At 40.5% G+C, this 27099-nt stretch overlaps 1 long non-coding RNA gene across 1 annotated transcript in view; it reads right to left on the bottom strand.

Annotated features, from left to right (window-relative positions):
- Window positions 1-27099, bottom strand: part of LOC100735786 (uncharacterized) — a 76777-nt gene that overhangs the window by 35615 nt on the left and 14063 nt on the right. Inside the window, exons 2-4 of the long non-coding RNA XR_010047283.1 lie at window positions 24425-24687; window positions 14270-14413; window positions 10433-10564 (exon numbers count right to left, since the gene is read on the bottom strand). This is a non-coding gene — a long non-coding RNA (uncharacterized LOC100735786). The remainder of the gene's footprint in view (window positions 1-10432; window positions 10565-14269; window positions 14414-24424; window positions 24688-27099) is intronic.

The following is a 27099-nucleotide window of genomic DNA, read 5'->3' as shown; positions in this document are numbered from 1 at the left end:
AAACAAATTGGTTCTCTGAAAACAATGCTTTGGAAAATCTGGTGTTTTAAGTTGGCATGACCAGGAGGGACAACAGTGGACAAGCAGGCTCAGCCTCAACACTTCACTGTTGGCTCTGTTAATGAGATAAGAGAGTCTCTAGAGAGACTGCCTGTCCCTGCCCTCAAAGTCTGTCATGAAGACTCTGTGAAACGGTGCAGAGGAAGCTCCAACATGACACCTGGCATGGCATGAGCCCTCCAGAATTCCAGCCACAACAGTACAACATAAGCAAGAACTGCAAGCAATCTTGCATTCAGTGACAGAGGAAAAAATACAGAAATTATAACACATCTATACCTTGGCATATTTTGCAACCATTTTTAAAGGTATTTATGCAGTAAGTTAGATGTCTATGATAAAGTAAATGAAAAACCAAGATGAAGAATTGTATACATTGTCTGAGTTCATTTCTTAATACAAATCATATTTAGGAATATATGTGTAAATATGTATAGACAGACTGTAAATAAACATACGGAAAAAATAGTTCTGCATGAGTGAGGTAGAAAGGAAAACTCACCACCTGAACTCGCAAAACTACCCAGTGTTTCAATAGGCATGTATTTTTGTGAACATTTTTAACAAAAAGGGACAGGGCCAGGCATGGTGTATATGCCTATAATCTCAGCATTCAGGAGGCTGACTGAGGAGTATCACTCTGAGTTCAAGGCCAGCTTCGTTTACATAGAGAGTTCAAGGCCAACCTGAACTGCATAGACCCTCTCTCAAACAAAACGAAACAAGATAGCTCAACTTTATATGCAGAATAAGCAGCGTTCCCTAGAATGTAACCAGGGAAATAGCCCTGCATCTTCCCCTTTACCCAGCCACTCAGCAACAGGCAAGTGTTGAGCTTAACTCACTCAAGACTCAGCAGAAGCAGAGCAAAGTGAGAACCTGTCCACAGGCCCTTACAGGCCAGGTCCAGAAGCGGGCAAGAAAATCCATTAGAACCTACAGTAAGGAGATCCGTCAGTGCCTGCAGGGTGCCCCAGAAACAGAGGACGTTGATTCGTCCAGAAGATGAGGAGGGCGGGCGCATAGGCAGAGCCTAGGCAGATGTGCGGGCAGAACGCATGAGAACTGAAATGAGGAGCTGTGGACCTACAGTGAGTGTGATCCATATAATAAAGATCTACCGAGAGCTGGACACGCCTGGAGGAGGAGGAGCCCAGGAAGCAGCACCGGCTGTACTTGTCACCCAGTTTTCCTGTGAACATAAATTGTTTTTATAAATCAAGAACAGTAATTTTAAAAAATGAAAGTGAAAAGCAGAGAACTCCTGGAGAGCAGCCTGGCACTAGCAACAACTGTTAGAGCAGGTGCTCGAGGGAAAAAAGAGTACAGCTGGGAATGGGCACTGCACAAAAATTAATAAAATGCATAAATATTTCCTCATGTTTAATTGTTTTAAAGGGCTGCTGACTACCCAAAACAAATCCAGCATCAAGTTTCTATGGGATTTCTAATGTGTGAAGGTTACATGTGAGAAAACAGCACAAACGCTGGGTACAGACAAGACTGCTGTAAAGTTCTTACATCGTACCCTTCACTACACACAGTGATATGCTTTCATTTAATATATGTTGTGATAAATGAAATAAGTATATTGTAATTCCCAGAAGAACAAACAAAAAAATTAGATGTATAACTAATAAGTGAAGAGTAGAAAGAAAATAAAATTATTTTAAAAACTTCATTTTTGGGGGCTGGGGATTTAGCTCAGCGGCTTAAGCGCCTGTCTTGCAAGCAAGCAGTCATGAGTTCAATCCCCGGTACCGATAAAAACGAAAAAGACAAAAAAAAAAAAAACTTCATTTTTGTAAAAGGCAGGAAAAGAAGAAAAACAAGCACAATTTAAATAAACAGAAAACAAATAGCAAGATGGCAGATTTAACATACAAAATCAGTAATAATATCAAATGCAAATCGTCTCCTAAGAGGCAGAGATTGTTTAAATTGGATAAAAAAGAAAAACCAACCACATCATCTGTAATAAAAATATTTGAAAGACATATGTAGGTTAAAAGTAGGCACAAATACACACCATACAAATATTAATCATAACAAAGCTAGAGGGCTGAGGATGCGACTCAGTGTGGAACACATGCCTGGTATACACACGATCCTGGGTTTAATCCCAGTACCTCAAAAGAAAGCTGGAGTTTTGTTTGCAGTCTCCCTGTTTGAATGTCCACCTTGTATTCTTTGATACTGTGATTTGAGCAACTATTTTCAAGATGATAATATGTAATCTATTAACAGGTGATTTCTTACTGTTATGTTTTTTTTTTTGTAGTTCTGTATTACGTGTACCCTTACACCACTTTGTTTTGTTTTGTGTTTTTATCTTCTTCCTCTTAAATAAAATAAAAAAAAATAAAAAAGAAAGCTGGAGTTTATATAATAATATCAGACCAAGTAAGATTTAGAAAAAGAAATATTACTAGTGATAAAGACATTACACAATTTGATTAAGAGATCAGTTTTGAAGAAGACAACACAACTTAAATGTGTATGAACCCAACATCAGTGTCAAAATATGTAAAACTTCAAAGGGAAAACATAGGTAAATCCATGCATATAGTAAAGGATGCCACCATTTCTCCTTCAGTAACTGACAGGTACATAGAAAATAAATAATATGGAAGACCTACACAATGTTTTCAACCAATTTAACCTAAATGATATTTATGAGGTATTCTACCCAAAACAGTGGCATGATCACTGTCTCAAGTATACATGAATAGTCATCAAGACAGGACACATATAGGATCATAAAAACGAATCTTACTACATTTTTAAAAAGATTAATAACATAAAGAATCTTTTCTGACTGCAAAAGAAGTTAGAATCAGTAACAGAAAGATATCTGGAAAATCTTCAGTATTTGAAAATTTTGCAGCACACTTTTAAATAACTCATTAACCAAAGGAGAAATCATCACGGGCATTCAGAGTATTTTACTAAAAAATAATGAACTTATAACAAAAACCTGAGGATATATTTAATACTGAAGAGGTGATCTGGTTAATGTGTAATGTCCCCCAAATGGTTCCCATGGGCCTTGTCCTACTGGGAGGTGGGGACCTGCTCAAAGCTAGGTCACGGACGGCACTGGGGAACGGACTGGCCCCTGGTCCCTTCCTCTTTCTCCGCTTCCCTGAGCTAAGCGACTTTGCTCCACCACACACTCCTCAGAGGCTCACCACGAGCCTTACCACAGCCCCCCAAATAATGTAGCCCCAACAGCAAGGATGGAAGCATCAGAAAGCATGAGTCAAAATAAGCCTTTCTTTCTTTCTAACTTGATTTTCTCATAATTTTTGTCAGGATGACAAAAGCTGACTAACACAAGAGGTACTCACACAGTGTAAAGTGCAGATATTATAAAAAAAGACTGAAATGAAACGAAGAACTAAGGATCCTTCAAAGGAAACAGGTGTCTGCAACTACATTTTTAAAAACTCAAGGAAGGAGGTAAAACAGATGAGAGCAGAATGACTGAACTAGAAATTAAACATTAAATACAGAGACTCAAAGCTGAGACTTGAGCCTTTGAAATACCCAATAAACCTGATAACCTTCAGGTAAGAATTATCTGGGGGAAAAGAAACAGAAAAGACACGAATAACAAATAATAGGATGGGGAAAAGGGACAACACTACAGAGCTCAGAGGCAGCAAAAAGAAAACTGCCATTTTCCAACTCATCATAAAATAACAGAACCAAACAATTATTTGTGACCATAAAAATCATTAGAAGGAATTGGAGAGAAATTCTGCATTATTAAAAATATCACACATCTGAGCCCACTGCTCGGAAGCAACATTTCTAAAAGCAGGACAAAGGACATCATCACATTTTATAAAGTGCACAAAACACCATGTGAATATCTTTTTAATCGAAGCAGAATCTAATCAAATTTCCAAACATAAATTCAAGTTTAGAAAAAAGACAAGGAAGAAATAATGACCACCAAATCCACAATGTAGATTAATGACAAGATTAATGACTTCTTAAACAAAGAAATGAAGTGGGAAAAGATGAAAGAGAGCACCATTACAGATTAAAAGAGATTTAAGACGTTTTAAAAACCTGTAAACGAGATACATCTACTTAATGAAACGTGTGGCTTTTTTCTGGATCATGATTAAATAAGGCAACCACAAAAAGACATTGTGGAGGTCATCAGGGAAAACTGGACATAATTTGGTAGACTAGAAAACACTGGTGTTAATTTTTGTGAGTGAGACAATGATATTAGAGTTAAACTTACTTTAAATCCTCAACTAGATATAATAGAATGTTTTAGATTTTGTTTGAAATATACCAGAAACAGGGCAACCCACTCAGGACCCCTTCTGTACACCTACCCAACATGAAAATGCCTGATGTCTACTGAGGGCCTTAAGATAGATCCTTTGTAGAGTATCACTGACCGCCGATCAACAACTACAGCCCCCTTCAGGCTAAAGAAGCCAAATCCATCATCACCCATTTGTCCCTCATGGCAGTTCAGGGTACTTCTTCAGAGGGAGGAATGTCACAGGCAGCTGACTTAGACAGAAATATTATAGGCAGGCATATAGCGCTGGTTCCTCAAAAAGCCTCAAAGAAATACAGAAGACCAGATATCTTGCAACCTTGGAGGAGACAGACATCTCTGCTGTGGGCCAGATCTCAAGACAAAAGACAAAACAAATGCAACCACACCTAAGTATAAACATCAGGGACTGAAATTCCAAATAGGTATCAAACACCTTCAGGAAGCCAGGAGGAGCCATTAAGCCAAGGCCCTATTCTATATATGCATGTCACCTGCCATGTGACTCGCTTCCCCGTTGGATCCTGACTTCATCAATCTCGCCTGAGAAATTACACTTGCAGTCTTATTAGCTGACCAGAGCTCTGTGCCACCTTATGCCCCTGCCTGTGAATTCCTATTTATCCACACTGTAGACCTGCCTCGCCTCATGGTTTTGCTCTATAAAAGTCCCAGGAAAAGGCAGGGTCCTTGGTAACCCACTCGGGTTTCCCTCTCAGAGAAAAGCTTTCTTTCTCTCAATAAATACATTCGACTCTTTAAAAAATAAAATAAAACAAACCAGAAACAAACAAACAAACAAACAAAAAAAAAAAAAAACAGGAGATGATCACATTGTACTGGGACATTAGACAAAACTTAATTGGAAGTCTAAATATTAAAAAGAGGAATGTTATCTCCAAATTGACTGAAGGATTTAACACAAACCCAATTAAAATCCTAACAAGCATACAGTTTTATTTGGTTAGAATCTGATTAGAATTTAAAACCATTACGAGAATGCAAAGGACCACACATAAAAAAGTCACATCAAAGAGGAAAAACAAGGTAGAAAGCCTTGTTCTATCAAATATCTGTATCAGTAATCAAGACAGGGACCTGGGAGGGACTGAGAGAGAAACAAACCAAGAGCTAGAAGAAAAGAAAGTTCACACAAAAGATTCACGAGCAGAGATGAAACCCTAAACTAGGTGGCATTCCAGGGTAAAGGGAAAGGACACACTTCTGACAAACAGTATCATGCCAACTGGAAAATGAAACTGAACCTATCTTACACACAATTTAAAGAGAAACTTAATTTTACACTAATTATAGAACTAAATGTTAAAGAAAGATGCAAAGCCTGTAAAAAAGAGAGAGAGAGAGAGGCCTGAGAGTGTAGCTCAGTGGTAGAGCAACTGCCTACGATACATGAAGCCCTGAGTTTAACTACATTAAAACAACCAGCCTCTGGTCACAAAAAGGACAAGGCAAAAAATGTTAGCGCACAATACATAAAGCCAGATATGGTGGATCATGCCCATAATCCCAGCACCCAAGAGCCTAAGGCAAAAGGATCACTGTAAATTCAAGGCCAGGCTGGACTACATAGTTAAGAGCCTCAAAAAAATTTTTAAATGCTAGAATGTACACAGAACTCCTACAACATCAATTAAAAAAAAAAAAAACCCAATCTATATTCTCCCTACTCCTCCAGCAAAAGATCTGAACACTTCAAGAACAGCAATGCAGATATTCAACTAACACATAAAAAGGGGCCCAAACTCAGAATAGGGAAAATATAAATTCTAATCACAAAGTGATTATTGTGACATATATACACTGCTGCTAGGTTGGCTCTAGCTTAAAAATCCAACAGTATCAATTGTCAGATAGATGGAGGGTGAAGACAGGAGTATAAATTAGTACTACCACTTTAGAAAACCAGTACTATCCACTCAAATAGAAGACGGGAACATTCCACCAGAAGTAACTCTTTTACGGGTATGTGTTTAGGTAGGTATTTTAGAGATACTCAAGTGCCCAAAGTGCAATTTAGATATTCAACAGTATCTCCACTGTTGTAGATGGACAGCATTAGTAACAAATGTCAGCATGCCACAAGAATGCTGTTAAAAAAAGAATACACCCAAAGTATATGCAAAGTCCATAAATCAGCATTTCCTATTTGATTTCACATATTTCGAATGCAAAAAAGGTAAAATTATATTACTTGGCAATCAATACTTGGGTGCTAAAACCAGACAGAAAGTTAAGGACATGATTAACAATAAAAGTCAAGTTAGTGCTCACTGCTTGGTTTGGGGACACTGCTGGTAAGGGAGTGCTGACGAACCTGCCAGATTGTGGTCAGTGTACATTTATTTGATTTGGATACAGGGCTAAGTGGGCATTTTCTTCACACATCTCTCAGACTTTAGACATATGGGTTTTCCCCCTTTTTATTTGTTGTTGTTATTGTTATTATTATTATTGTTATTATTTTAAGACAAAGTCTTGCTACGTAGCCCAGGATGGCCTCGAATTCATGGAAGTTCTCCTGCCTCAGCCTTCTAAGTGCTGGGATTACAGTGTGCACCACTGTGCCCAACAGACTTTACATGTGTGTTTATCCAACTTTCACTTTTTTTTTTTTTTTTTTTTTTTTTTTGGTCTTTTTCCTTTTTATCGGTACCGGGGATCGAACTCACGACTGCCTGCTTGCAAGGCAGGTGCTTATGCCGCTGAGCTAAATCCCCAGCCCCCCAACTTTCACTTTTAACAGAGACACACTGTCTGGTAATTTCAGTAGATATAAAAGAAGCACTAGATAAAATTTAGAGTACATGAATGGTGTTTGAAATCCTTAGTAAATACAGTTTATTTCACAAAATAAATGATGTGTACTCTTCAAAAATCTCTTTTACAAGGTAAAGTCTGAGAAATTTAAAAGATTACCAAAGACTAAACAAACACAAAGTTTAAATATATGATGCTGGATAGATTCTGGTCCTAAAACAAACAAACAAACTACATTGGGACAACCAGCAAAATTTAATTAAAATCTGTTTATTAAGTAACAGTGCTATCTCAGTTAGATTTCTCAAACGTAACCAATCATACTGTGACCACACGAGTGGATGGTGAATGTCCTTGTTTCTAGAAAAACGCATGCTGAAGCAGTTAGGGGAAAACAACATGAGACCTGCAACTTACTCTAAAAATGGTTCAGATGCAAATAACGTGAAAATAAGGAATAAAGACAATGATCCAAGTGAAGGAGGCACAAGGGGTTTTTCTACTGTTCTCAGAGTTTTCTATATGAAATTGTTTTTTAAAACTTTAAAAAATCTCTTTGCAAATCAGAAATTTATTTAAACCTCTAAGGGGAATTGCTAAAACGTAAGCTAAGAGCTAAGTGTGATAGCTACACACCCGCAGTCAGTCCCAGCCACGGGGAGGCTGACGCAGGAAGACCGTTTGGGCCCACAAGTTGGAGACCAGTGGAGGCGATATAGCAAAACTGTCTCAAAAGAAGAAGAAAAAACTAGATAAATGAAATAAAATAAGAAAGGAATAAAAACTGCCAGTTTGGCTGGGGATGTAGCTCAGCAATACATATTTCTCTAGTTTGACCAAGGCCCTGGGTTCAATGCCCTGCAACCCCTTCCCCGCTCAAACCCGTCATTTTTCACTAATAACATCACTGACATGTAGAAAACCTAAAAGAATTCATTGGAACTACAATAAAATTAATAAATGAATTCAGCTTACACTATAAGACAGACTAAAAATATGTTTTAAATTTCATTTTCATGTATCGCCAACAATTAAAAAATGTAAGAAATAATATAATTCTTTTTTTGGTACCAGGAATGGAACTCATGATCTCACACTTGCTAGGCAGGCACTGTGCCACTGAGATACAGCCCGGCCGAAATAATACAATTTTTTTTTTTTTTTTTTTTTTTTTTTTACCGGTACCAGGGATCAAACTCATGACCACGTGCTTGCAAGGCAGGCGCTTATGCCACTGAGCTAAATCCCCAGCCCTGGAAATAATATAATTCTTACTAATATAAGTCAAATACCTAGCAATAAGTCTAATGATATAGGTCGCTACAACAGAAAAGTATGCATCACTGCTTCAAAGTTATGTGTGTATGTGTGTATGTATGTCTGCAAGCACATACAGAGAGAAAATAAAGAAAATCTGAAAAAACAGGATTCTAAGACTAAATATAGGAAGGATGTCTAGTCTCTACAAATGGATTCAAAGGTGCAATGCAATTTCATGAAAATCCTAGCAGTTTCTTTTTTTTTTTTCCTGGAAAGTGAAAACTGGTGCTAAAACGTATCTGGAAACGTGAGGAGCCAAGCATAGCTAAGAATGCAGAAGAACAAAGCGGGAGAGATTCCATGAAGACAAAATTCAGGAAGGAAAGAGGGCAGCCCTGGCACAGTGACAGACACACAGGCCAGAGGAGCACACGGGAAAGCCCAGAGGCGGACATCTGAGTACAGACCAAGGGGACAGCCCAGAGCACACACAGTTTCACTAAATGGCACCAGGTCTCTGCAGTTCCATATGGAAGGAAAAGAAACCTGATTGCCACCTTGCAGCACACACAAACAAAAAATTTCAATTCCAGGTGGACTTTAGACCCAGCTTCTCTCATACAACATGAAAAACACCCACCAAGAAGAAAATGGCTGATTAACCATGAATATTTAAATCAAAAATGAGTACCATCATTTCCCTATCTGTAAAACAAGAAAAACAATAGAAATTCACCCAATAACATGGTTGTAGCTTTCTATCATTCAATAATGTAAGGGATTTAGTCTGTGTTTAGCACAGAGTAAGAATTTCTTTTTGGACACAGGGTCTCATATAGTTTACCCTGACCTTGAACTCACAAATATTCCCCTGCCTCCACCTCCTCAGAACTGGGACCACAGCATGTGCCACCACACCCCACAGAATATGAATTTTAAGACACTGAAGAGAAGGTAAAGCTAGAAACTCTCTTAAGGTCATCTACTAAGAACAGTAGAGCCCGGAGTGGTGGCGCACACCTGTGTTCCCAGCAGTCGGCAGGCTGAGACGGGAGGATCACCACAAGGTCAAGGCCAGCCTCAATTTCAAAGATGATGAAAGATGAGAAAAAAGGATATAGATATGAAGAGCGGAGTCAGAGAAGCTTAGGAGACGGGCTCACATGAGAGATGAGATAAGGTTCGTAAGTGGAAGAAAGGAGCAAGTGGAACAGGCAAGCAGCACAGAGATAAAAGGTATGCCTGAGAGGCACGATGGCTCAGGCCCGGTGTCCCAGCATTTGGGAAACTGAGGCAAGAGAACTGCTGAGCTCAGTGACAGCCTGGGCTACACAGGCAGCCCCAAGGCAGGCCTAAACTACATAGCCAGATCCTGCCTCAAAAATCAAACAAAACAAAAAAAGCTCTGCCTGAAAGAAAGGTGGCAGGGACTGAGGGCCAGTCACAGGGGCAGAACAACAGGGCAGGAACGGAAAGGAAGACAACACTGAGATTCAGGGACGCGTACATGGACTGCAGATGGAAAGAGGTGGCTCAGTCGCTGCTTTCTTCAGAGATGACATGAAGGTCACCTGCCAGTGAGCGAAGGCATCCGCGCTGCAGCTGAACCCTGCAGCACCATGAGGCCTGCCGGAGTGTGGCAGGACAGGTCGCCGTCACAGTCCCTGAGCGCTGTGCAAACCTGAAGTGTTCAGGCCACTTGCCCATAGCTCTCCACGCAGCAATGCGTTCAGCTTACATTCTGAGTGTCTGCATGCGCGAGAAGCCACTTAGCAGGACTAATCCCCGCACACCATTAAAGTCCACCACCACTGCCCTCCTCATTTACCAGGGAGTGTCAGTAACACAGGAAGAGAAAAGACTAATACACTGGTGCATCCAGACAGAACCTAAGCGTCCTGCAGACAGCACGTATCCTACCTGACCGTGAGTCTCCTCAAAGCTGTCGCAGAGAAGTGGCCACCAGCATCACTGTAAAGCTAATAAAGCATCAGGCTGTGGCATACGAAGGGCTGCTGTGCTTACCAGCTGAAGATGTTATCCCTGAAAGCATACTTTTCCAGGCGCGCAAGGGGGGCAGCTCATCCTGGCCTGGGATGTCCAAGAAGGCGGTTAGTCTCGTGCTGTCACACTCTGAACCACAGTCTTCAAATCCATCTAGAAGGGAAAAGGAAAACACTCAAACACCATTCACATAAGCATCCACTCACTGTGACAAGTCAGACATGGGCCAAGATGGGGCCTAGGGGCGCAGCTTTCTACAGTACGTCCTTTCTGACCTTGAGAATCCATCCAAAATGTATAGCCATATCATCTTAGGTCAAAGGCGGTAAAGAACAGAGTCATACTGAGAGCAAGATGGCCTCCGCTCCAATCAGTATGAACAGCACCTCTCCTCTACTGAGGAATTAAGAAGCCAGGGAACAAACGGACTCACTCTTCTAAAAAGTGGCCATGTAGCTCTACTCAAACACATTTGAAACGGTCAGAGGAAAAGCAAACAGGTTCCGCCCAAACAGCAAGAATCTGACCGAAAGCTCCCCACATTCCGCCTGCCCTAACATACTCACAAGTTTCCCACACTGGACATAAACTCCCCCCAGCTCCTCTCTCCGCCCCCCAGATGTCCAGGAGGTCCCTCCAGCTCACACCAGGGAGAGCCTCACCAGCCTACCTTCCCATCTCTGTGTCGTCTAGCCCTGAGGGAGGCCTAACCCTTCTTCCAGGCTGTGGGTGGCTGAGCTCATGGGCTCTGGAACAAATGCACCTGGGATGGCAGGGATCCCAGAGTAAGTCACCGAACCTATCTAGAGGTCCGTGTTCTCATCTGGACAGTGTGGATAAACCCTACCCTTGCTCTCTAAATAGGGTGGAACGCATGAGTTCATACATGTGGATCTGCCCTCCACCACACGTTCTGGCCAACCCTGACCACAGAGCACTACCTTTTGCTTTGGTAGGTAGAACTTCAGAGGGCCTTTGTACCTTTAAGGCCTTTTACAATTGTGGTTCCCCACATTTTGTCTCCTGCTGACTTCTAGGTCTCAGCTATAGTTCATCCCTTCAGCAAAGCTCTCCCTGTCCACCATCCTCCAACCCCAAGTACCTCTGGTAGTGCCAACATGGGCTGGCCTCCTGCTGATACTATTCACTGTTATGTACAATCAATTAGTCCTGCCACCAATAGATGCTGTCACAAGCAGGACTGCACTAGGTTACTTTGGATTCTGAGAGCTTATCACGATGCCTGGCACACAATAGATGCTCATGAAAAGCATGAATAAATTCACTTTCAAGCCATGCATTTCACCAAGCAACCTCTTTAACCAACCACTGAATTAAGTTACTCTTTCCATCTACTCTATAAAACATACTGATTAATACTAGGATACATTCATAGCTAAGAGATTACTCTCCAAGAATGACACTGGTAAGAGAAATTGTTGGGACAGTCATAAAAATAAAAGAGTAGCTACTTCTCAAGTATTTGTAATGAGTAAGCAGCAGGAAAGTGCTTTACAAGTATGATTCAGTTCCCACAACTCAACCAAATAAAGACTATCCTTATCCTTATTTTATAGATGAGCAAACCAATACACAGAGAGATTATGTAGCTTTCCTCCATCATCCATCCAGCTTGTGCTAAGCAGAAGCAGGACCCGGCGCAGCTGTTCCACGGGGGTTATCTGCTCACTAACAGTGAGTTATCTGTGCTCCCAACACTGTGTATGCTAGTTATTTTTTCTCCTCTGATTAAATATCACAGTGAAGTACTACGCAATCAGTGGCATATGATTGTCAAAAGAAAGTTGTATTCCTGAACATTACTTTGATTCTTCAGATTCAACAAAGATGAATTACTGAAACACAGCTGTAAAATTAGGTGTGGGTAAAACAAGTGGGAAATACTGCAAACAGGAGTTTTATGTCCATGTTTTTAGCACATGCCTTTCATTCCAAGGCAGGCCTGGAACGCTGATGAAGCCTATGTGTGAGCTGTATGGAGAAAACGCGAGTGCACGTGCCTCCGCAAGGCCTTGGCTCAGACCACAGCTCAGCATATGAGCATGCATTATGCATGTTATAAAATACGGGCATTTCTAAGAACCCCTGTCACGATAATCTTTTCTATTAGCTGGTATCTCTCCATTCCATTCCTGCTGGAGATGAGGGCTTCCACTAAAAGGATAAAGCAGGGAAGGAAGCACCTGAATTTGAAATTCATTATCAAGAGGATGCTAGCTGTTTCAAAGACAGCCCTGCTGGAGTTTGTGCACAATAAAGAGAAATATATATACAAAGTCCTCCCTTTCCCTACTCCCTGCAATCAACCTTCCCATTTTTTCCTTTAAAGAATAAAGATTAAGAAACAGGCTGCCAAAGACCTCCTTGGGGCTAGTTTTGGCAAGAGAACTGTCTCTATAGTTGGGTCCAGGAAGATCAATCAGCACCTGCTATGGAGGTGTAAATGCATCCTACTATTCGTTGTGCTGAAAATTAGATAGCTGTGCCAGTAGCACTACTGGTGTGAATAAGCAGAGGAGTCCTACCTGGCAGACAGAAAACCAAAGCCAATTTAGGTAGTAATTGATAAGAGCTTAAAATAGAGATGACAAGCGTATGCCTTGGTGCTTATTTTCTCTGAAACACTGAAAACATTTTTTATCAACTAATTCTTTTAAGCTAGTAATAAGAGTTTATTAAAAATTTACATTGTATAACAGTTACTCAGAGAATTTTAATAAAGACTTACACATTTGTAGAAAAACATGCACAGCATAATCAAAACACATTGTTTCTCTGCAGGATCACTACCTCAGATGAATGGGCCTAGACCGTGTCACAGCCAAGCGAGCCAGAGCTGGGTATGAACATTCTTTGCACTGTTCCTAGGGGCCAAGGAGTGCACGCCATCGCACTCCGCTGATGTGTAGACAGTACCTACAGCGCTGGCCTCGAGAGGGTTCAAAACAGTGACCACATGAAAAGCAGCCGTGCTGGACCTGCGGGGCTCACAGATGGCTCTGGTCCCAAAGCAAGTCACAGGTAGAAACACTCCAAACTTCTCATGCCAGAGCAGGGTTTTCAAAGAGTCCTTGAGGCCCACTGAGTGCTTCATGGACTAGGAACTAACTTGCTATATAAGAAAAAAGAAAATACCCAGATATTCCACAAGAAACTGTCTAATCAGAGAACTGAGGCCTTGGCAATTAGTCCCATAAGGTAACAGCTGTTAATGAAGACTAGTAATGATTCTACTACACTGTATACATAAAACAAGGAAATAAAAGCTATAAACCATAAAATATTAATAATAATTAACCCTTGCTGGTTACTTCCTAGCCAAGAACTATGTTAAAAGCTTTCTATGTAGCAGTAGCTTATAATCTTGGGGGAGGGGAGCTACTAGGAATCGAACTCACGACTTTGCACTTTCCAGGTAGGCACCATGCTGCTGAGTTATATCCTAGCCCCTAGTTTACTGAATCTTGATAGCAACCATATTATTTACATGCTTCTACAAATAAAATTAAAGCTCGGAGAAAAAAAGTTGCCAAAGGTCACAAAGCTAGAAAGTCGCATAGTCAGAATCTGAATACCAGACAGGAAAACTACCTACACAGTAATTTTAATTTTTAAAGGAACCTGGCATCTCCTCTCTAGGTGCTAGTCCTGAGGATTCCATACGTGCTGTTCCCATGGCCTGGGACACCCTCACTTCTTAAACCCCCACTTGAGTGCAGTGTCCCAGCAAGACACTCCTTGGCCCAAAGAACAAAGGCCAGCCTGTTGCCATGGCCTCTCTCTCCCAGAGCAGTGGCTCTTGCTTCCCAACCCTGGCCACAGAAGTGCTGGCACTACCTGTCGTCAGGATGGCACATCTGTCCCCGTGGCCCTGAGAGTCCCATGCAGGCATCACAACTCCAGCACCCAGTGCAGGTTACGTCCAGTTGTAGGTGTTCCACAAAAAGAGGTTAAACGGAAGAACCATACTCCTAACAGAAACTGTAACGAAAAAGAAATTGAAACTGTAACGAAAAAGAAATTGAAACTCAAACGAAAAAGAAAAGAAAATGAATGTTATAATATAGAACCAAAGAGAAGCAGAAAGAAGCCTAAGAATATGTCTTGATGAAATTGTTTTATAGAAAGGAAAGGAATGTGTCCGAGGGTTCTGAGAGCTGGAAGGTTCTGCAGGTCAGCCTAGTGGTTTTCACTGAGTGTGCAGAAAACCCTAAGAAGATAGAGACTAAAAGAACAGCAAAGCCAAAGGGGGAGACTGTGGATAAGAGTGAGAAAGACCCACATCCAGGCAAAACAGCAAAGGTGGAACACTACTAAGCCTCACAATTTATAAAACTAGAAAACCAAAACTGGATGAGTAAAACAAAACTTTCTAGGCACTAGGCAATGGGCAGCATACGATATGATTTTTCTGAAAAAGTCACAAAACAAGGAGAGCCCTAGACTGCAGCAGCTTACCTCCGACGTGGCTTCCATCGACCAAAAACTGAGGCAGTCTGGAAGGCAGAAGTTGCAAGGGAGGGAGCAGGATGGGGCCGGAGGGGGAGGCCTGTACAGAGAATGTGACGAGCTCGGTGGCCCCATGAACTTCCCTGAGTGTTGGTCTATGTGCACTGGAGAGCAAACTACCCAAACGTGGGGGCAGGAACCACAGAAAGGGGCCAGAAGAGTGAATCCTGGCAAATACAGAGCAAGCACCAGTTCAGGTTCCTTCTAGGCAGGGAGGCTCTTATAACTCACGGCACATGGAGTAGGGCCTTCTGCAAACGCGCTACCTCGGTATTAGGGCTAAAGCTGCCTGCACTAAAGCCTTCTCCAGACTGGTCCTAATACAGCTTTAAAACAGCTCTCAGCGGAATCCAACCAAACCCATCAAAGTTTACTATGCATCATAACAAAATCCAACATTACCAAATTTATGTTTTTTAGTGAAATCCAGCAAATAACCACACAAAATTCTTTATGACTGTCATTCAGTAAAATATCACCAAATATGAAGTCAAATAATATGACCACAATCTAGAAGTAAATACAGAAAAAGTTCCCCAAATGTTATAAATGACAAAATTAACATAAAATTCTCTTTAAATATCAATTAAAAGAATGTTCTATATATTCCAGGAAAAACATGATGTTGAGGAAACAAATATATTAAGATGCAAATATAGGGGGCTGGGGATTTAGCTCAGCGGCATAAGCACCTGCCTTGTAAGCAGGCAGTCGTGATTTCGATCCCCGGTACTGATAAAAAGGAAAAAGACAAAAAAAAAATGCAAATATAAATTCCAGTGATGAAAAAACAATAAACAAATAAATAAAGATATACTGAAAAAATTAGCACATAGACAACTGGAAAAACAATTGGACAACTCAAAGGTGAAACTAAGGGAAATGGACTGTTGGTTTGAGGAGTCTTGAGTCTGAGCTACAGAGTGGGTACAAGGCCAGCACGGACTAAACAGAGGGATCTGTCTCAAAAAGAGAGAGAGAATGAGTGGGCAAGGGACAGAGACAGAAACATGGAGGGAATGAATCCTTGAAAAATGTTAATGTCATTACAGAAAAAAAGAGACAGAACCAAGATGGTGGAGTGTAAGTGACAGCAAAATTCAACTTCTCAGAGACCTGGGATCTGAGCCTGGAAAAGTAACAACGTGGGGAAGAAAAAAAGACGCACAGTACCTTGCCAGGAGAGAAGAAGGAACACAGAAGTCTGAGATCCGGATCGCGATGCAGAGAAGGGAATGAACAGTCGAGACACTCTCCTGCGCCCAGCTTGCCCACATGGGGACGGGGACGGGGACGGGGACGGGGCCTGGCTGTGTGTTGTGGTCTGCAGGGTCAGCGTGGGGCTTTACTCTGAAGGGTCCCTACATGGCAGGCAAGGGACCCAGTGCACTGCCACCACACTGCCAGACTGCTTGGGCAGGCACCTTCCGGGAAGGGGCTGACCTGAAGGTGGGACCCAAGTCAGCTAAGAGAGGACTTTACTCCAGGGGTCCCCCTGTTACCCTCCCGCAGTGACCAGCTCTTTTTTTGATTTTTTAATCGTTTTATAATTTTTTAAAACTTTCATTTTGAAAATTTGTATTTTTAAATTTTCTAATTTGTTGAGTTTATCTCGTTACTCTCAAGACAAAAGGGTGGCAAAGACAGAGCGTCAGGGACTGAGTGGTGGGACAGAGGGGACAATCCTGCCCAGCTTCTCTAGGTCTGGTGCTGTCTCTTCAGAGCACCATGATCTTCACCTCCTCATTCTCATCTGCCCAGTAGAAATCGGGGACCCAGGGGTTGTGGCCTGGGCCCAGGTTCTCCGCTGACCTCACTCAGCAGCTGCAGTTGTGGGGTGGAGGTGGGGGTTGGCAGGGGGCAGATCCTGGCCAGCCGCTTGGGCTTCCGGTATGCCCCGGGCACTGTCCTCAAGGCTCACCTAGCAAAGGTCACCTTGCTTAGCCAGAGCTGCACCAAGTTCATGGCCTCTGCAGATCCAGGAGGGGCTCCTAGCAGGGCTGTGGGCAGCTGCCGGAACCTGCTCTGCCACCCACTGCACTCACCCAGGAGCCTCAGCACCAGCTCCTGCAGCGCCAGTAGCTTCTCCTCCTTGGGCTGGACCCCCTCCCTCCCAGGGCTTCGAGCTAGGGCAAGGGAAGGACAGGAGCCCCACTGCCTCCCCTCAAGGCCTAGGTCAGTAATGGGTCTGAAAGTGCTGGCAGTGAATCTGAGTCCTGCCCTGCCGGGGCAGCCAGCCCTGCCTGGGGTCTGACTGCCTCCTCATCTAGCACGGGGCCAGAGGCCGCTCCCTGGCACTCTCGGAGCCTGGACTAGAGAGGGCCTCTGGAGTGTGGGAGGCGGCTTCGCAAACCCACTGGCCATAGACTAAGTGGAAAAACCGTACATTCCAGAAGGAAACTATTTACCCCAAAATTCAGAAACAAAATTTTTTTTCTGTTTTTGGACTCCTTTTAATTCTTTTTTTCCCCTTTCTTCTTCCCTGCTGGGGAATTTTCCCTTGTCCTCCTTCCTTATTTCTTTCTTTCTTCTCTTTATCCCTTTTAATATTTTATTTTTATACTCATATTTTTACTTCCTTTTTATCTTATAGTACTCATTTTTTCTGTTACTTTTATCTAATTCTATATTCTTCTACTCCTTACTGTGATCCTTTTGTCTCACACCTTCTTCCTTCTCACCTCCCATTGTTTAATTTTTCACACTTTTGTAATTCTATTTCCTGTTCCCACCCCCTATTGTCTGTAATACTATAACCATTAAGCTTTATTAGCCATTCGATGGTTAATTCTATGTTATCACTGTTAAGATTCTTTTCTGGCATTAGTGAAGACGCTCTTGTTCCATTTAGCACACATGTGCTGTAGTCTACATCTAGGTTGTCTTAGTATTCACATTATAATTCTGGTTTCTTTGTATGGTTAAACATGGTACCTATTGCTTTTTATGGTATGTCAATATTCAATTTTTTCTTGAACAGTATTACTGTTGCCCATTTATTTGATACTTTGAGGGTCACGTAGTTGTGCTAGCAGTAAGTTATCTCTGAATGCCACCATCCAGGTTACTTTTGTGACATTAAGAATACTGCAATCCATTCCTGGAGAAATAGGTGCATCCTCCTCCCAAATTAAAAGAGGTACTCACATCTTGGGAAACAGGCAAAGAGTACAGTCAGCCATGCCTAGAATACATTATTGAAAAACAGACTAATGAAAGAGATCTCCTTACTAGCAACAAAGTCTTTCCATTATAAGCTGCTGCAAACCTAAGCACAAAACAAACAAAAAACAGTTCAATGTATTTCCTTATTTCTTTAATAACTCTCAGTGTGAATGGTCTCAATTCCCCAATTAAAACATACAAGTTGACAGAACAGATCAAGAAACAAACCTGAAAGATATTGTTATGGCTTGGTTCTGGACGTTCCCCCAAAGCCTCGTGTGGTTATAGATGGGGCTTTTCAGAAATGGCGGATCTGGAATGTGTGGGGCTGAGGTAAGCGCACTATGCTAGAAAACTAAGGGTGTGTGATCACTACATTAGTCCACTGATTGGCTCGGCGTAGTTCTAAGTGTGAACAGAAAGGCCCACCCTCTTGTGAGTTCTTCTCTAAGGGTAAGCAGACTGGCTAGAATTTAAGGGACAGACAGAGGGCTCTGCCGCTTGCTTGCTGCCTGGCTACCATGCCGCTTTGCTGCCTGCTGCCCACTCGGCTGCGTCTCCGCTGTGATGCCCTCTGCCATGCTTGGAGCTAGTGAATTATGGACCGAAACCTACACAAACTGGGAGCCAAGGTAAACCTTTCCTTCTCTAACTCTGGGTGTCAGATGATTTTGTCTCAGCAGTGAGAAAAGTAAATAAGACATATATATAGTATAAAGTAATAAATAATAAATAAATCAAATAATAATGAATACCGGGGAGACTGTGGGGGGAAAGGAACACTTCCACATTTTGGTAAGAATGTAAACTAATATAACCACTATGGAAATCAGTATGGATACTCCTCAAAAAATTAAAACTAGAAATTCCATTTCACCCAGCTCTTCCCTTTCTAAGGACAGAGAACTTGGGTTCCAGGCAGAGGAGGAAGAAGAGGAGAAACTAGAAGAGGACAAAGAGACCTGAGTGTATCCTCCTAAAAGAGTCAGACATCGTATTACTGTGATACATGTACACCTATGTTCACTGCAGCACAATTCACACTAGCTAAACCTTGAAAGTTGTCTATATGCCCATCAACAGATGAATGGACTTTAAAAATGGCATTTATACACAATGGAGTACTACTCTGTAATAAAGATTAAATTTGAGTATGTCTGGTAAAATGGATGCACCTTGAGACCATAATGTTAAGTTAAATGAGAAACACAAGCTTAAATACTGCATAGTTTGTCTTATTTGAGAAACTCAAACTATAAATAAATTAAAGAGAAAAATAAAAGATAAATAATAGGAAACAGGGAGATAAATCTTTTTCAAATGGAAAAGGGACCAAGAGATGAAGGGGAGGGGAGAGAGAGAAGAAAAAAAGGACAACAGCTGGGTGTGGAAGCACACTCCGGTAATCCCAGCACTCCGGAGGCTGAGGCAGGTGGATCCTTGCAGGTTCGAGACCAGCCTGGGCTACAAAGTGAGCCCAAGACCAGCCTGAACCGCAAAGGGAGAGCCTGTTTCAAAAAGACAAAAAAAAAGTATAAAAAATAATCGATGTGTTATGTATTTGTACTAACTTCTCCCCACAATGAATATAATCATTATGTACTATAAATGTGTTAATAAAAAAATTTAAATAAGTAACTGACTGCTAAAGCAAAAATAATGAAAATACACTATGGGATTTATAGCATATGTAGAAGTAAAATAGCAGTAAACCAAGAAAACAAAATTTTAAAAAACATACAGATTAGAAAGGAAAAAGTTAAAAAAAAGGAACAAGTAACACTGTCCATTCACAAGGAATATCATCGTCTATGCAGACGCTCATAGTGAAACCTGGAAGGACTAGGACTAAATGAGCTGCGCAAGCCTGCAGGGTACAACTAAACATGCACACAGCGTATTATGACATCAAACTATGAAATTCTTAGGGATAAATTTAACAGACAATGTATAAATCCTGTAATGAGAAAAATGCTAAAGAGCTTTTTTAAATAGAGTTAAAACACTTTTAAGGATTAGAAGATTTAATACTGTTACAATGTTAATCCTTCCCCAATTTAGCTACAAACCCAATGTTATCCCAATCAAAAGCCAAGCAGTTAATTTTGTAGAAATAAATCAGCTACCAGCATGGTGGTGCACCTGTAATTCCAGCACTAGAGAGGCTGAGGCAAGATTGTCAGGAGTTCAAGGAGGGCCTGGGCTACACAGCAAGGTCACGGCTGGCCTCAGTTACTGCCTCAAGGAAGGAAGGAAGGAAGGAAGGAAGGAAGGAAGGAAGGAAGGAAGAAAGCAAGCAAGCAAACAGATTCTAAATGTACATGAAAATTCAAAGCACCTAAAAATCCAAAACCATTTTGAAAAGAGAAAACCAACTAGAATGACTCAGAAAGACTGACTCTCTCTACTCTTTGGTACTAGAATAAGCACAAATGTGTAGAGAATGAAGAGAAAATTACGAAGTAACCCACAAATCTAACATCATTTCGTTTTTTCTTTTTCTTTCTTTTTTTGGGGGCGTGGGCTACTGGGCATCGAACTTCCAACCTCACACTCCTCAGGCAGGTGCTTGAGGTACATCCCTGGCAGCTCGTCATTTCCTTTCTACAAAGGTGCCAAGGTCATTCAATAGGCAAAGGCATATCATTTTGGCAAACAGTACTAGAATATCTGAATAAATATACTTGAGAAAAATGAGCCTTGATCCTTAAGTAATTCAAATTCTTTCATAAACACAAACCCAAAACATAAAACAGTAAACGTCTAGGAAAAAAAAACCATGAAAAAATATTTATGCTCTTAGTATGGCAAGTATTTCTTAAAGACGGCACAAAAAGCTTATGCTATATAAACTTCATCAAAACTAATGATTTTTGCTTTCCAAGGAAGAAAATAGAACATTATGCCACAGTTCTAGAAGAAATACTTGCCAAACATATAAAAGATGTGAATCCACATTACATAAAAACTTAACGCTTGAGCCGAGGATATAGCTCAGTGACATAAGTACTTGCCTGGCAAGCACAAAATCCTGAGTTTGATTCCCAGAACCACAAAAACAAAAACAAACCAACTTAGCGCTTGATTCCAAAACTAAGCTCAAGACTTGAGTACACATCTCAACAAAGAAGATATACTAATGACAGTTAAATAAGGAAAAGATGTACATCATCATTAGTAATGTGAGAAATGTCAACTGAAACCACAATGAATTAATACTATATACCAGTGATGGTGAACCTTTTAAAGACCAAGTACCTAAACTGCAACCTAAAACCTGCTTATTTATCACCAAGTGCCAGCACTGCCATTAGCCCTGAACGGCTGGCCGTGAAGGGATTGCTGGGGCAACTTGGCTCGCCACACACAGGCAGGCATCCGCGCGCCCGCAGCAGCGCATGCGCCAAACGTTCGCCGCCACTGCTACATACCTACAGAAAAGGTTAATTAAACATGTTCGCCAATATATACAACTAGATTTCTTATATGCTATTAGTGAAATGCAAAATGTGACAGCTCCTAAAATGCTTTGGCAGTTCCATCCATCCATCCATTCATATCCTTCACTCTCATATACCCCGAAAGCACTTAAACCCAGGGCCTTACACACGCTAGATAAGGGCTCTCCCACTGTGCTACAACCAAGCTCTTTTTAAATTTTATTTTGAAACAAGTCTCACTAAACTAACTGCCTAGCCTAGCCTCAAATTTGCAATCCAAATATCTCTGCCCTATGAATAGTTGGGATTACAGGTATGCACCACAGGCTCTGCTTTGGGAGTTTAAAAAATAAATACACATAGTTGCCAATGACGCAGTATTCCCATTTCTAAATACTTAACCAACAGAAATAAAAGCATATGTTTACAAAAAAAATTCATAGCAGCTTTACCTAGACAAAAACTGGATATAAAATAGCAATCAACTACTAAATAAACAAATTGGTAAATATCCACACCATAGAATATCAGCAATAAAAAGCAATGATCTGGGCCAGGGATTTAGTTCAGCAATAGAAGCACCTATCTGACAAGCGCAAGGTTGTGAGTTTGATCCCCGGTACCCAAAAAAACAAAGCAAAAAAAAGCAATGATCTCAAAAGCATTATGCCAAATAAACGAAGCCAAAACAAAAGATTTCATACCACATAATTACATGAAAATATAAAAGACAAACATATAGCAATATTTAGCAGATTATGGTTGCAGGAATCAGGGGAGGAGGCTAAGGGACTTCTGGAAGTGTTGGAAAATGTATTTCCTGATTATGGGTTATATGGTTGTGGTCACAGCCTATGTAGTTGCTAAGATTTGGTGAATCTTATTTTGTGTAAATTATGCATCAATCAATCAAAGTGACTTTTAAAAAGTAAGAAAGATAAGCAGATAGTGTAACCTCTGTCCTCTTTTTTTATGAGCCATGTGTCTCTCTCTTTTTTTTTTTTTTTCAGTTTTTTGAGATAGGCTCTCACTGCATATTTCAGGCTGGTCTTGAATCACTATGTAGTCCAAGTTGGACTCAAACTCACAGCAATCCTCCTGCCTCAGCCTCATCAGCACTGGGATTATAGGCTTGTGCTATGACACCCACGTCCCAAACCATGTTTTATGGAGACTACAGGGATCAAATTGGCCAGCTGCTAGTGCTGCTATGATGGAAAACTTTTCAAAGGCTCAAACTCCTCTGCTCTGATTCCGTATTTACAAAGTGACCCTGTGATCTTTGTCTCCTTGAGAACCTCAATTAAGATCTAGAGAAAGCATCATAATTTTAAGACTACAGAGCTATTCACCCTTAAGGATACTTTTACTTCACTGTACAATATGCAGGAATATATGTGGAAATTGCCAGGTTTTTTTGCTTGGCAGTAAGTTACCATTTTTTGAACGGCACCGGAAAAGCATTGTCAAATTCTTCCTTTATACTTTGTCCAGTAGGAAACTACTGAACTATCAGCCTGGATGTCTCAACCTTCCAGGCAAATACATATCTCTTTGTAACAATCAACTGATCTGATCTCTATTCTAATATTAAGTGCCTTTTTCCATCTGCTATGGTCACCGCTCCAGCCCAATGATCAGAATCGCATGTGCTTTGGAAGATGGGCTCAAATCCTACTTACTGAGATTTCCACAACATGACAGTGGAATAGAAGAGAATGGAATCCTTTAATACCCCCCCAATCCCCTAAGATATCAATAAAATAGTAAGAGAGGAAGGACATCCCTAAGGCCAGAAAAAGAGCAGTAAGAAGTTGACATCCTACAGCCACCCCTGAAGACCTGGATGCATATATAGGGATGAAAAATACAGGCTGTGAATTTGAAATAAAAATACCAATATAAGAGAACTGTCTGCCAAGGGTAGGAGAAATCTGATAGGTTAAACCACTATGGTCCAAACTTAGGTTACTGCCAAAGTATAGGAATCCCAAACTGAGCTACTAAAAAGATCACTATCCAGGTTCATTAAAACCCCAGGCACCCCAACAAAAGCAAACAAGTGACTGTTCTAAAGAAACACATTAAGGGTAGGGGTGTAGCTCACTGGTACAGCATTTACATAGCATGCACAAGGCCCTGAGTTCCATTCCCAGTACAGGCTGGGACACATGTGTGCGCACGCATGTGCACACACACACACACACACACACACAGACACACACACACATTTTTCACAACTCATGACATGTGAAACTTCATAAGCCTACCCTTGAAGAAAAAGAGTTAATGCACAAAGCAAAGAATTCACACCTCAAGATTTAGAAATATTAGCAAATTCTGAACTAAATTACCAACTAAGCTTAGAAAGAATTAAAGTTTTTACATTAGCATGATAATGACAAGAGGGGGGAAGGGGTAGATATGTATGAAAAAGACCAAGTAGAAATGAGAAACAGAGGAAAAAAGAAATAGAACATGAAGACAATGTAATTAAAATTTCAATAACTGGCTTAAATAGCAGCTTAAACACAGTTCAAGAGAGAATTAGTGAGCTGGAAGATTGCGATGACAAATCATCCAGAACGCTGCACAGAAAACTAAGAAGACAGAAAAGATGGGACAGCACTTGGGACACGTGAAGGATGGTATGCAAAAGCCTAAGTACAATAAGAATGAATTACTGAAAATGAGAAGGGGCAGTATTCAATGAAATACTGACTAAATATTTTTCAAACTGGAAAAAAGATTAATATTCAATTTGAAGCATGAACGCTAAACTAAGTAATAACAAATTCAGATCCTGACGTACTGCAGAATACCAATGGCTAAGAAAACTGAAAAAAATTGAAGATTAGATTCCAAATTTCTCACTGACAAGATGTTAGAGGAATGACTGTACAATCTGCAGAAGTCACAGAACTTGAGTCATGATTCCTGACGCTGCCCCTCAGCTCTTCTCTCATTAGGTTCGTGACCGTGGATAAGGATCTCACGTCTCTGATTCTCAGTTTCCTCAGCTTCAAATGGATATAACAGGCCAGGCACAGTGGGACACGTCTGTAATCACCGCTTCTTGGGAGGATAGGGCAAGAGAATCCCGAGTTCCAGGCCAGCCCAGGCGACGGACTTCACAAGATCCTGTCTCAAAATACAAAATAAGGGCCGAGTGCGTCATTCAGTGCAAAGCTTAGGTTTAATCCCCAGTGCTGGAAAAAAACTGTGGTGGGGGCAACAGCTGCCTATCTCAAGTAATTGCTGCAGTGTGGACAAGATAATATAAGGTAGATGATATACAGACACTTAGGCATATAACATCTGACATACCTACGTTCTTTAACTATATCAACTGTTACTACTAGTGGATTTAAATTATTAAGTGTACTATATTACTGATATTGTTTGTTTCAGCTCCAGAGTTCACTAAAGGTGAAGGGAAGGGGATGGGAGAAATTCCAGAGAGGAGACACTCAGATTGAAGAAATTTCTCTGTTAAACTCTGTCTCAAACCTGGCTGTCATCCCTGAGCACCACAGCCGTGTGGCAAACTACATGACACACAGCTAAGGCTAAAAGAATTGAACTAAAATTTGGAATATTATTCTCTGTGAGAAAAATGAGTTAATAGTTTGATTTCATTCAACTTAAGTGCCTACCAAAACAAAACAGTTTTAGTATATACACTGCGAAAGTGAGCACAAAAACAAAACAAAACATCAGTATTCTTTGGAGACACACGCAGAATTCAAAGATTCTACAACACACAATACTCAAGATACATACAGGTTACAGTTCAAAAGTCTTCAATAAATGAGAAAAACATCAACTAGGTAAAAAAGTAAAAACCAAAATAGATTAAAAGGGGGCACAAATGTTGGAATTACAGACAAGGATTTTAAAATAACTATTATAATAATATTCATGGACATAAAGGAAAATGAGTGAAAAGATAAATCTCAGCAAAGAACAGTTATTGTATTTATAGAAGGCCATCAGATGAAAATTCTAAAATTAAATCAATATCAGAAATTTTAAAATTCACTGAACAGACTTCACAGAAGAAAAATTGCTTCTTTCTTTTAACATAGTTAGCCAATGTTGACTACAATAAATGCTAAAAGATCTGTAAACTGAAGCAGAAAAATATAATTTGGTAACCTTTATCTTCAAAAAGAACAAAGTGCACTAGAAATGATAAATAGAAAAAAATTACTTTTCTTTTACTTTCTTCAAAATATTTATGATGGAGTCAGTTATGGTAGTGCATGCCTATAATCCCAGCCACTCAAGAGGTCAAGGTAGGAGGGTCATAAATTTCTGACCAGGCAGAGCAATTTTGTAAGAGTCTGTCTTAAAATAGAATAAAAAGGACTGGATATAGCTCAGCACTAGACCGTTTGCCTAGCATGTCCAAGCATGTAGCACTGGGTTCAATCTTCAGTACCACACACACACACACACACACACACACACACACGCACACATAAATTAAAAGGTATGAAAAATATATTGCATATACATGTATAAGAAGATTTAAAGACTATGTGATTTATTAAATACAATATATACAGGTACCACATATTAAAAACTATGACACAAAGTGGGGAGGAAGGCACTAAATGGAACTATATAATTGTTAATTTCAACATTTTACCTAAACCAATATACCATTAATTCTATCTCCATAACTAGACTTGGGGGTCCTTTAAATATCTGGATTATATCATATAATGCTGGGCACATAGCAAACAATAAATATTCCTTTTTGCAGAAATCACACTCCTGAGTCTTTGATTAGCAGAATTCATGAGACTCCAGGAATGTAGGAGAAAACAGAGAAAATCTACCTTTCCCAAAACAAACCTGAGATGCAACATCTACGTTACAACCATGCAAAGCAACACTAAAAATATGACTTCTAAAGCAATCAGCCACACTAATTAACTCACTTTTGTTTGCAAAAATGAGATATCTAATTTCACAGAGAAAAAATAAGTCCAAAACTATCATATATACCTGTTAAAATAAAATCAATGAATTATAGTGTTGGATATAATGTATCAAAAGTGTTGGATCATCCCAACAATAAACACAGTAGAATTAAATTTTTGTAACTCTTGAGTAAGCATGTAAGGAAGAACAGAGAGAAAGAAAAGAAAAATATGTAAGACTTACCTGAAATAGTAAGAAATCTGAGCTACAGAGATTTTTGTCTTAAGAAACAAAGTTATAATCTTAGTCCCAACCACAAAAGAACCAGGCTGTCTAACTGCTACCTCCCTGGGAGAGGTTCTGCACTAACAGACTGTCAGAGGCCGGTCACAGCCTGAAACAGATGGCTTCCCTTATGTCACTAGCTGATTTCTCACTCTGGCCTGCAGCTCTGACCCCAGCCAGCAATGCAGCAAATGCACAACTGGTCACTCGCCTCACAGAGGTCACTCACAGAGACCTGCGGCCAGCACATCCACATCTGCCACAGTGGAAGATACACTGAAAATCAGTGAATCACACAAGGTTATTGCCCCTCATAATTCTCAATTAACAAAGAAA

This window comes from Cavia porcellus, unplaced genomic scaffold (genome assembly GCF_034190915.1).
Source record: "Cavia porcellus strain 051 isolate PalLab524CR breed Dunkin Hartley unplaced genomic scaffold, mCavPor4.1 scaffold_5, whole genome shotgun sequence".
Taxonomy (NCBI): domain Eukaryota; kingdom Metazoa; phylum Chordata; class Mammalia; order Rodentia; family Caviidae; genus Cavia; species Cavia porcellus.
This window is presented reverse-complemented; position numbering and strand designations above follow the sequence as displayed.